This window comes from Phascolarctos cinereus, unplaced genomic scaffold (assembly GCF_003287225.1).
Source record: "Phascolarctos cinereus isolate Bilbo 61053 unplaced genomic scaffold, phaCin_HiC Scaffold_5;HRSCAF=322, whole genome shotgun sequence".
Taxonomy (NCBI): domain Eukaryota; kingdom Metazoa; phylum Chordata; class Mammalia; order Diprotodontia; family Phascolarctidae; genus Phascolarctos; species Phascolarctos cinereus.
The window spans coordinates 354,847,413-354,860,185 of NW_027555958.1; the positions used below are offsets into that span (position 1 = coordinate 354,847,413).

Consider the following 12,773-nt stretch of genomic DNA (forward strand, 5'->3'; position numbering starts at 1 on the left):
GATAGTCTCACAAAAGAGCAATAACATTCCCTTTGAGGAAGAGGCCACAGAAGCAGCAAATAACTCCAACAAAAAGCAACATCTCAGGGGAAAGGAAGAAGCTCCAGCTATAATTACAACTCCAGCAGATGACATGAGAAACTCAACGAAAAAGAGAATGACAGTTTTGGAAGCAGAGAAGGACAACAGCTATAAAAGTAGAGAGAAAGAGAGAGATGGAGATTCACACACATGAATTATCTGGGAAGTAGTCTCTCTCTCTCATTGGTGGTGCAGAAATTGGTGGGAGATTGTACCCTTTTGTGCATGAGGCAATTTTCCTTTTTTTGTTTTGTTTTGTTATTTTGTCCTTGTTAAAAGCTTTGCTGTTTGATTTATGGTTCCTGATCTGGAAAGACAGACTTCTGACCAAGAAGACTGCCTGAACAGAGGCAGACCACACCACTTTCACACACCTACTCTAGCAAATAAATAAATAACCCCAATACCAGAACAAATAATGATTACAATGTCTTCCATTCAAGTTCCATTCAAGAACTCCAGAAGCGCATGGGCAACAGGAAAGAAAGGCACCAGAAAAATCAATGGTAGCACAGGCAAACAAGATAATTTACCCCCAATTTATCCTGGATATGTGTGTATGTATGTATACACACACACACATATGTTTTATATATATATATATATATATATATATATATATATATATATATATACACATTTTGTGTGTATATATGTATATATATATATATATATACACATTTTGTGTGTATATATGTATGTGTATATATATGTACATGCACAAATAGACATATATATATTTTGTTTGTACAGTTATTCTTATGTTTTCTCTCCCATTAGACTATGAACTCCTTGATAGCAAGAACTGATTATCAGCTTCTCTTCATCTCTAGCACATAGCACAGTATCTGACACATAGTAGGCATGTAATAAATGCTAGTTGAGTGACTGACTGATTAAACACATCTACAGAACTTCTTTGAATGTCCATTTTTCTCCCTGAAGGATTATACTCAATTTTTCTGGGTAGGTGATTCTTGGTTGTAGGTCCTTTGCCCTCTGCAAATATTATATTCCAAGCTCTCTGATTCTTTAATGTAGAAGTTGATAAATCTTGTGTTATCCAAACTGTGGCACTACAATTCTTGAACTGTTTCTTTCTGGCTGCTTGCAATATTTTCTCCTTGATCTAGAAGCTCGGGAATTTGGCTATAATATTCCTGGGAGTTTTCATTTTAGGATCTCTTTAAGGAGGTGACTGGTGAATTCTTTCAATTTCTATTTTACCTTCTGGTTCCAGAATATCAGGGCAGTTTTCCTTGATAATTTCTTGAAAGATAATGTCTAGGCTCTTTTTTTTTTATCATGACTTTCAGGTAGTCCAATAATTTTTAAATTCTCTCTTGGATCTATTTTCCAAGTCAGTTGTTTTTCCAATAAGATATCGTACATTGTCTTCTATTTTTTCATTCTTTTGGTTTTGCTTTATTATGTTTTTTTCTGTTTCTCATAAAGTCATTAGCTTCCATTTGCTCAGTTCTAATTTTTAAGGAATTATTTTCTTCAAAGAGCTTTTGTATTTACTTTTCCATTTGACCAATTCTACTTTTTTGGTTTTTTTCTTACATGAATTTTTGTGCCTCTTTTTTCATTTGGCCAATTCTGCTTTTTAAGGAGTTCTCTTCATTGAACTTTTGTATACCTTTTTCCATTTGACCAATTCTGCTTTTTAAGGCATTCTTCTCCTCATTGGATTTTTGTACTTCTCTTACCATTTGGCCTACTCTGTTTTTTATGGTGTTATTTTCTTCAATATTTTTTGTGCCTCATTTATCAAACCATTGATTCATTTTGCATTATTTTCTTGCATAACTCTCATTTCTCTTCCCAATTTTTCCTCTACCTCTCTTACTGGACTTTCAAAATCCTTTGTGAGCTCTTCCATGGTCTGAGACTGATTCATATTTTTCTTGGAGGCTTTGGATGTAGGAGCTTTAACTTTGTTATCTTCTTCTGAGTGTGTGTTTTGATCTTCCTTGTCATCACAGCCATTTTTTATGGTCAGAATTTTTTTCTGTTGTTTGTTTATTTTTCCAGCCTATTTCTTGACTTATAAACTCTTTGCTAAAGTGGGGCTCTGCTTCCAGAGTGGAGGGTATACTGTCCCAAGTTTCAGGGGGTTTGTGCAGTTGTTTTCAGAAACACTTCTAGGGACCTGTAAGTTTTCAGTTCTTCCAAGGTGATGTGACCTGAAGTGAGTTGTGTTTACTACTCTCCTGGCCTGTGCTCTGGTCAATGAAAGACCACAAGTACTCTTTTCTGTCTTGGAATTGTAAAGAGGGTCTCTGCTCCACTGAGACCACAAGCTCTGATATACTAGTGCTCCTCCTCACTCTGGGACTGCTACCCAGGACTTTGATCCAGATCTGAGTATGGGCAAAGTGTCAACTCTGAAAACAAATGACCAAAGAGTCACAGAGGTTTTGCAACCACTGTTAATTCTAAAAATACCAAAGAGCTCACACAGGTTATGAGCAAAAAGCTTTCTTTATTCTGTTGGAGAAGGAAAACTAGACACATGTTTCAGGATCTCCTCTAGGAGGAGACCCAAGGCAGTAAGGCTAAACTTGATATACACATATACATAAATACATACATACATACATGCATATGTATATGTATATTTGTGGCTAGACAAAGAATCAAACAGTGTAGTGTAGCAACAGTGGTGAGGCACAAAAGCAACAGTGAGGCAAGGTTGCCTAGTGACAAAAATCCATTCACAGCAGGGCTTCATGTCTGGGTCTGTTGGTGCTTGCCCAAGCTCAGGGACCATTCAGATCTATGATTTTGTTGCAGTAGAGTTCATCCAGAGGGTGGGCACAAACAATTGTTGTTATGCCAAAGCTTGCTTGCTGCACCTTAGTTCTGGAAAATAGGGTGTCTCCTAATAGTAAAAAGAGAGGAGTGGTCTTGAGATGAGGATCCTGACAAAAATAACAGAGTCCTGCCTCAGAGTTAACAAAGAGACCCCTGTAATCTCCTTCTGACCAGCTGTTTGACCCCTTTACTATCTGTGGGCTGACAGCTCCAGAAGCAGCCACTGCCCCTGCTGATTCAGTAGTTCCCAAAGCCTGCTCCTGGTTTGCTGGGGCCCATGCTGTGCTGCCATGGCCTGTACTGGACTGCGCTCCACTCTCACCTCTGTGCGACAGACCTTTCCTGCTGACCTTCTAAATTGTCTTGGGCTGGAAAATTATTTCACCTTGTCCTTTTGTGGGCTCTGCTTTTTTCGGAATTTGTTTTAGATAATCACTTAAAGGTGTTTGGAGGGGTTTGGGGAGAGCTTAGCCACATCCCTGCTTTTTCTCTGCCATCTTGGCTCTGCCTCCTAGAGAATTTCTGATGAAGCATGTTATTGACTTCCTGACAGAGAAGTGATGGCCTCAATATACAGAAGAAGATATACATTTTTATATGCATAGATTTGTTTTATTTGATAACATGTATATGTTACAAAGGTTTCCCCCCCCTTTTAAATTGTGGGGATGGGGGAGTAAAAGGGTACCAATGATGATGCCAAAAAAGAAAAAAAGAAAGGAAAAGAAAAAGATGAAGGCCATCAATTTTTTCTAAAAGTACACAGAAGAGTACAGAAAGAAGTTTAGAAGGAATTGCTGATAATGGGACAGTTCTGAATAGGCCAAATTATTATGTAGTCAATTCTGCCATAATATGTTTCAAAAATGAGAATTTCTTCCAATGTGATTAATATATTATAGAACATTGTGAGTATAATGTGAATTTCAAGTTTGCTTCTGCTAGATTTCTTCCATGAAAGAAGTAGGAATGCAGAAAAATTACACCACTTCATAATAACTCACACCCTGCAACCCTCCCAGCACCCACTTCCTCAAGCAAACTTCAGGTCTTTGTCAAGGAAAAGTGCCATGTTTCTTGTATATCTTCTGGTGCAGTAGGAGCTGTGAGCAGAGAAGGGCTGACCCTGAGTCCCTTCCCCCATAGCCTCCAAGTCTTTGAGTTGTGGGCCTCTCCAACTTGCTCACGCAGCCCTGCCCACAGGACTAGCACCAGTCCACCAATGTGGTCTCCATTTACTGTACTTAGGTATTTCTTAACTATGTAATATGTATAAAACGATGCTACCATTCTTATTAGGCTCCTGTCTTTTTTTAAGTATGTCACTGATGGCGTTTTTGAGTGTTGTTCCTATAACCTCAATTCCCCCATAAGCTCTGTGGCTTTTATTGTGTGATTTTGCATAACACAGTGTTTTTGGGGAATGCACCTGTCATGTTACATATAGCACGTGTGTCTGTACTGTTGCAGCCCGTATAAGCCCTGAGCATCCTTATCCCTTCTCCAACTCTCACAGATGAGTCTCAGGTCCCAGAACATGACAACATCTGCTCCTCAAGATTCCAGATAGCCCTCATGGGTTGGGGGGAGGGTGACTCACTAATGCCATAAGATCAAGCCACTACCACTGTTGTATTCTCCTCAATATTATCGATTCAGAATCATCTTCATTAGTAACCTTTAAGTCACTTTTAGAAAGGATTATTTACTTTTTTTTAATTTTATTTTTATTTTCAATTCTAAATTCTCTCCCTTCATTTATCCCTTCTCCCACCCATTGAGAAGACAGTAAATACGATACACATTATACATATGAAGTCATGCAAAACATATTTCCACATTAGCCGTGTTCCTGTGAGGAAAAAAAGCAAGAAAAATAAAAAAAGAGGAATTTTTTCCCCCAATCTGCATTCTGAGTCCATTTGTTTTCTATCTGGAGGTAAGTAGCATTTTACATCATGAGTCCTTTGAAGTTGTGGTAGATCATTGTGCTGATCACAGTTACTAAGTCTTTTACAGTTGATTATCTTTATAATATTTTTGCTATTATGTAGATTGTTCTTGCTATGTTCACTTCACTGTGCATTAGTTCATATAAATCTTCCCAGATTTTTCTGAAACCATCCCCTTTATCATTTCTTACAGCACAAAAGTATTACATCATATTTGCATACCATAAGTTGTTCAGCCATTCCCCAACTGATGAATATACCTTCCATTTCCAATTCTTTGACACCACAAAAAGAGCTGCTGTAAGTATTTTTGCACACATAGGTCCTTTTTCTTAGAAAGGAATATTTACAAGAATGATAGTAAGAACAGTTGTCACAAAGACATTCTCCTAAAAGTCTGTGACACATTCTCCCACAAATCAATAGACTCTGGGGAAAGTGGATCCAATCTTAGAAGCACATTTGGCAAAGAGGTAACTCATAGGTTCTGGTTGCTGGAAGTCAACCCATTGGCAGAATTCTCAAGAAGTTACCTTAACAACATGCAGTTTCTTTGGGGACATCCTTGTAGAACCAGGACTCTATGTCTAGTCTATCATCGGTTTCCAATACAAACATTGTCATCAACTAGTCTGGGGATAACATCGTTGGGAAGGTAGGAAGCCCAAAATCCTCCAGACTCTTCATGGCTCACAATGTCCTCCTCTCTCCAAAGTGAGAAATATGGAAGAGAGTTGAGACCTGGTCAACACCAAAGTCAAAGACTTTCTTCCTTTCTCCAGAAGCTCCACTCCTGTGGTTCGTCCTCAGAGGCTTTACCAGAAAGCCACACTAGCTCCAATCTCTCCAATGACCCTGATTGTAAAATAGGTTGATACTTTATAGCTGAACCCTGGGTCATGACCAAGTTTCCTCAGCCTATCCTTCTTCCTGTGAAACATTATATTCTAGTTCCCAAATACTTTTAGCACTTGGTGTAAAGCCCATGATACAAATTGATTGATTGGGCATTTTAACAATTACTTTAAGTTGGATGGGATAGTTTGATTGAACAAATAAATCAATTCCACTCTTATACTTTTTTTTTAAACAAACAGCATGGAATAGATATTTAAGGTTTTATACATAATCCTCTTTTGTGCTCAACTTTGTATATGGAAAAGTTCATCTTTTGGGTGTTTGTTAAATTCATAATAAAAAAAATTTTTTTTTAATTTAAAAAAGAGAATACCCTAGAAAGGAGGACCTTGAGTTATATTTGCATGACCATAATTAGCAAAAATATCTCACAGTAAACCTTACTTAGAAATTCCAGAATTAAATAGAAATTGTGCTACATACTGTGTACATAAAAGATCCACTCTGGTGTCTGTCAAGGCCTTTTTTTTTTTAAGCAATAGTCACCTCCTTTAAGAGGAAATTTCCCAGGCCCCTTGCTAGTTAGGGTGAAATGAATAAATTCCTTTCAACTCATAGCTTACCCAGGGTAGCTAGCTTCAAGGCTATGCGAATTACCTTCAGCTTTGATAAACCTTTATGAGGCATTTATCAACCCTGGAGGAGGCTGGTTGTGGCTGGCCCCCCTCTGCCCTAAATTCTTGCACTGTGCCCAGGTCCCTGTCTTTCTTGTGTACAAAATGATTGGGTTGGATTAAATGATTTCCATAGTCCCCTCCTATGATTCTACTGTCCTAGGAATCTCCCAGACTTTCCAATCTCTTTATTATTAAGCTGACATGAGGAGAAGACTAAAGAGGACAGAGAGAAAACCAGGGCAAATGCCTCTCTTTGTAGTCAACAAATCACCCCAAAAGAATTCATTGTGAACACTTACCATGTTCAGTAGAAAGTACCGAAGGTGAATACAAAGATGAATAATACATAGTCTCTGCCCTCAAAGGGGAAAACATTTGAGAGGAAAAGACACAAATATAAAAAAGACAACTGTCAACGAGGCAGTACATACTAAATGCCAAATGAGTAACATCACAAATGCTATAGGAATTCAGAGTCACTTTTATAATAAGTTTTGGAAATAAACTATGCCACGATACCAAGAGAAAGGAGGAAGGGAAGCTACAGAACCACAGGGACAGCTAGATGATGCAGTGGATAAAGACCTAGGCCTGGAGTCAGGAAGACTCATCTTCCTGAGTTCAAATCTGGTCTCAAACACTTACAAGCTGTGTGACCCTGGGCAAGTCACTTAACCACTATTTGCCTCATCTGTAAAATGAGCTGGAGAAGGAAATGGCAAATCCCTCCAGTATCTTTGCCAAGAAAATCCCAAGTGGGTCACAAAGAGTTGGACATGATTGAAAACTGGGAGAGAACCACAGAAGGCTAAAGCTTGAAAAAAGTCATATCATTCAACCTCCTCATTTTGCAGAAGAGGAAACTAAGTCCCAGAAAGGTTAACTGCCTCATGCAAAGTCACACAGCTAATTAGCAGGCAAATCCAGGTCTCTAGAACCCAAGTCTCCTCAGTCCTAACCCAGTATGATTTTGTAGCACACAAATCAGGAAGAGCTAAAGTAATCATATACACAACACATAATATCACCAATCCAACAAGAGACAATATGGTGTGGCAGATAGCATGCTAGACTCGAAATCAGGAAAACCTGGATTCACATTGTGCCTCTCCCACTTACCAGCTGTGTGACATAGACAAGTCCCTTAACACCTATAAGCCTGAGTTTCCCCATCTATAAAATGAGGATAGATAATATTACTAGTACCCCCATAGGGCTACTACGAAGCTAAAATGAGATGATGTAGGCAAATGAGTAATTATTATATGAGCATGCATAATTAATATAAATCTAAGTCATAGCAGACAATGGATATCCTCTTTCTTGGACCCTCCCCCAACTCCCTAAATGGAACCTAGCATGCAATTAGTTTTTTGAGCCCCAACACTTATTCCATCAGGACATTTCACCAGGCCATGTTTCATCAAACCATGTTCACACTATGAGGCTAGTCACTCTAGGGAGATTCATTGTTGTGTTTGTCCTTTGTTCTCAAAGAGGACCATGGCATCAGGAAGGTGCTGCCATGAATTGCAAATGAATTGGATTTAAGTAGGGGTGCTGTGCAAAGTCACCAGCCTCACTTTCTCCTCTAGTGCCATTTGGGTCCAGTGGCAAAATATGAATCAGGATGACTGAAGATGGCCTGGGATACAGTGGGAGACCTTGGCCTTTTTAAGCTAAGGTCTTTCAGAGGTCTCAGGACTAAGGCAATGCCCATTCAGTGATTAAGGCTAGTTAAGAAATGTGACCTTAGTCAAAAAAAAACACCTCAATCTGGGAGGGGAAGACCCTCAGGGTTTCTGGCCAAAACAGAAACAATCGGCTATTTACATTTACTCTGAGCCAGTCAGGATCTAAACAATGACCACTAAGTGGGGCTTTTGCTGACACCTATTGTTGGCCAGTCAATGAGTACCAGAGTGAATTGGGTTTGAGGCGTGGTCCTTAAGAAAGAAATCTAGCCTGTAAACCCCAAAACATCTCGCAAGATTTCAGCAATCAAAATTTACATTCCTTTGGGCAGAGCACCTGCAGGTAAGGGTATGATACCCTATGTGGACCGAAGAAGAGGAAGGAGGAAAAGAGAGCAGAGGAAAAGAGAGGGGAGGGGAGGAAGGGAGAAGTTGCATTGCCCAAATGGAACTGGTCAGTTGGGTCCCCAGTGTACTACTCACAGGTTGTTGTTTGCCCTTCGTTCTGGAAGAGAACCATGGCATCAGGAAGGTGATGTCATGACTTGCAAGTGAATTGGATCAAAGTGAAGGAGGGCTGTACAAAGTCACCAACCTCACTTTCTCTTCCAGAGACATCTGGGTCCAGTGGCGAGAAGTAGATCAGGATGACTGGAGATGGCCCCCAGAGAGATTCACTAGAGTATCTGAAAAATACCTGCTTTGCTTCCAAAGAAATTTAGGGTTAGGATGTCACCACTGTTCTTCCCTTATCATTCGTCAAATTGAGCCAGGGGCTGGAATATCCCCAACTGTGAGGAAGTCTTACAATTCTTGAGATTAATATGTTTTTGTCTGTGTTTATTCAGCCTCCAGCAGGGACACAGCCTTGACAGATGATTCCTGGGTTAGTCTCATTAGGTGTTAACTGCCCTGCAGCCGTAAATTACTATTTCAAAGGCCCTAATTAAATAGCTGAATGTCTTATTTCTGGATTATGATCACCACTGGCTTTGTTTCCAGAAAAGAATGCTATGTGCCTGGGCTCCTGGGTAGTCAGTGTCATGCTTGTACAGTCTCCCTTGCCTTAGGCTTCTAAAAAGGCTTTCTAGTGAAGATAAGATAAAGATAAGAGTGCTTTCCAGCCCCATAAGCAGCCTCTGTAAGAGTTCACTGGGCTCAACCAAAAAGATCTGCCCCTCTCCTCCCAGTGACATTACAAAAGGCTTTGTTTCTGGGAATGAAGAGTCAGATGAAAGATCTTTGGAGACCCAGAATTACAACTTGGACTATGGCCACTGGCCCACAGAGAAACAACTAGAAGACCAGAGACCAATCACAAGATTCTACTTACAAGGTCTCATCATAATTCTCAAATACTTCCTTGGCCCTTTGGGAAAAGAGAATAGATAGATGATCAACCATCAACATTTATTGTGCACCTAATATGTTCTAGGTCCTGTGCTAGGTACTGGAGATACCAAGGAAAAAAATGGCTCTTGAAGGCCTGTCTTCAAGAAACTTATATTCTTTGGAAGAGATAACATATACTTTTTTGTATGTACAAAACCAAGGTAATTAGAGGAAGGCACTAGGATTGGGGGGGGGGGGACCAGAAAAAGCCTCATCTAGGAAGTGGTCTTTGAGGTAAGCTTTGAGGTCATGAGATCACCTTTCTGATGCCATGGTTCTCTTCCAGAATGAAGGGCAAACAATAACCTGTGAGTAGTACACTGGGGACCAAAATGACCTGTTCCAGTTGGGCAATGCAATGCAACTCCTCCCTTCCTCCCCTCCCCTCTCTTTTCCTCTGCTCTCCTTTCCTCCTTCCTCTTCCTCTATCCATATAGGGTATCATACCCTTACCTGCAGGTGCTCTGCCCAAAGGAATGTAAATTTTGACTGCTGAAATCTTGCAAGATATTTTGGGGTTTACAGGGCAGAGGTAGAAGTGAAATTAGAATGCATTCCAAGAGAAACAGTCTGTGCAACAGAGATAGCGATGGGAGATAGAACAGTTCGTGCAAAAAAAATCAAACTAGATGGATTAAAGACTATCTAAGAGGCAATATGGCATAAATGAGACTAGAAAATAGATTAGAACCAGACTGTAAAGAGCTTTGAATGCCAAACGAAGAAATTTATATTTAATCTTGGAGGCAGTAGGGAGCCACTGGGGTTTAGGGGAGAGGGGAGTTATATGGTCAGATTTGTGCTGAAGGAAAATAACCTTAGGAAATGTATGGAGGAAGGACACAGATAGGAGAGACTTAATGTAAGGAGGCCAGTTAGGAGGTTACTATAGCAGTCCAGGTGAAAGGGACTAGAGATATGAACTTTGGTTAATGGTTGAGAAGAAGGAGAAAGGAAGAGATGGAAGAGATGATGCAGTGACTGAATCAATAAGACTTGTCAACTGGTTGGATATGTGGAGTGAGAAAAAGTAAGGAGTTGAGCAAGAATCTGTTCTTTAAACACTACAACGTCTTCAGACTTCAGGACTTAGGACACATGCTAAGATGCTAAGAGTACTATAAGAATGCCCATAATAAATATAACTAATTATTTTATATCTCTATTATTATTTTATATCTATATATTTATATCTTATATCTACATGCATATATATTTAGATCTCTTTTATATCTATATATATGTATTTATGTCTCCTTTATATGTATTTATAGGTATATGTTTATTATATTTATTATATGTATTTACTTCTGTGTGTTTATATTTCCCTTATAAGTATATATTTCTTTCTCTCATATGTATTTATATCTCTTATATGTGTGTATTTAGATCTCTCTCATATGTATGTATTTATATTTCTCTTATGTGTATTTATATCTCTCTTATATGTATGTATTTATATTTCTCTTATGTGTATTTATATATATGTATATATTTCTTTCTCTCTTATATGTATTTATATCTCTCTTATATATATGTATTTATTTCTCTCTTAAATATATTTATATATGTCTACATGTATGTGTGTGTATATATATATATATTATATGACTCATTTTACATAGAGCTTCACTAAGCTTTAGAAAGTACTTTCCTCACACCAACCTCGTGGAGTAGATGGTTGAAAAATTATTTTCCCTCATTTCACAAAGTAGGTCAGAAAACTAAACTGACTTCTTTAGAATCACACAACTTGTAAATGTCAGAGCTGATACTCAAACTCAGCTCTTTGGATTTTAAAAGCAATGTCCTTGACAGTCCTCCACGATCCCTGGAAAATGGCACTGCATGTATAATCAACGTGCATGAAGGATACTCAAGCATAAGTCTGGATGAAAAATCAGATCAGTACGTGGCCAGAACAGTATAGGAGGAGAGAAGATTGAATGCAATGACGTATTATATCCCCACACATGGATACGTGTATTTTTGTAAACATATACGTATTTGTTTCTGAATGTTTGCCTGTACAGAGCATGGATCCTCAGTGGGGAATCCTTAGGCTATGTCTAGCACCCTGACTTCTTCAGTTGAACAGAGAGTCACTGACTCTCTGGGATTCATAGAGAAGGCAGGGCTTCTTTCTGTGAGATGCTCCACAAATGACGGCAGTCTCAGCCTCTGCCCAGTTTCTGCTCTAAATCAATCCTGGGCAAGTCTGGTGCCTCACTTTTCCAGAGTTAAAAGCTTGTCTTTAATCCTTGTTTTGATGCCATGTTTTTCACGTATGACTATTTGATATATCTGGCAGCTGGGCTATCCCAGATGCCTTGTTTAGTTTGAATTTCCTTGCACCTGAACACATCAAGGTGCTTTTTAGTTGTTTCTTTGAAATTTTGTCTTTGGTCCTTCTTAACCCATTCAAGTTCCTCTACTAAGTGCAAGTGGGCAGTATAGAGTAACAGGGCACCAAATGGGCTAGAACTAGAGGAAGGAGAAGGGTGTAGAGATGGAGATGGCAATGATAAGTAGAAGGGGTTGGTACCAAGTACTTGAGCCAGGTTGAAATAAGATGTGGCCTGCAATAAAATTTCAGTGGAGCACAGAAGAATTGGATGTGGAGTCCAGAACAGGAAACTAGAACAGATAAAGCCTAAGGTAAGGACATCTTATCTGGGGCTTCCTTTGGATGGAGTTAGGACATACATTCCACACCTCCCCCTGCATTTTTAAAAAACAACTGCCCTGGTCCTAGAAATCATATGCCTGCCATGCATACCAACTCATACACATCTTAACATGCCCTAGAACCAGAAGTGTTTTAAAATGGCTAATAGTTCATATTTATATAATCCTTTCAGGTTTACAAAATACTTTCCTTACCTCAACCAACCCTGTGAAGAAGGTATTATCTCCAATGTTTCAAGTGAAGAGAGAGGTACTTTGGCATAGCAGATACAGAGATGGCTTTAAACAGGGAAGACCTGGATTCAAATCCCACCCATATATATGGGCTGTGAGATCCTAGGCAAATCACTTGATCTCTCTGGGCCTTAAGCACATCCTTAAGACTATAAATTGCAGGGAAGTTGTGAACCAATATTGGTAAAGAGAGCTTCCTCACTTGGGAGGGACCTGAAATGTCAGGTCCCCTCTCCTATCCCTTACAGATACAGGAAACTAAGGTTTACCATGGTCAAATTAATTGTCCAGGACCACATTAGTAGTAAGCATTGGAGCAAGTATTTGAACTCACGTCTTCTGACTTTAAGACCAATGTTCTTTCCAAACCACGTAAA

The 12,773-nt window shown here is 39.2% G+C and overlaps 1 long non-coding RNA gene across 1 annotated transcript in view; it reads right to left on the reverse strand.

The window, feature by feature from the left end:
• Window positions 1-832: 832 nt before the first annotated feature.
• LOC144457790 (uncharacterized) overlaps window positions 833-12,773 on the reverse strand; it is a 67,640-nt gene continuing 55,699 nt past the window's right edge. Inside the window, exon 3 of the long non-coding RNA XR_013487296.1 lies at window positions 833-2,968. This is a non-coding gene — a long non-coding RNA (uncharacterized LOC144457790). The remainder of the gene's footprint in view (window positions 2,969-12,773) is intronic.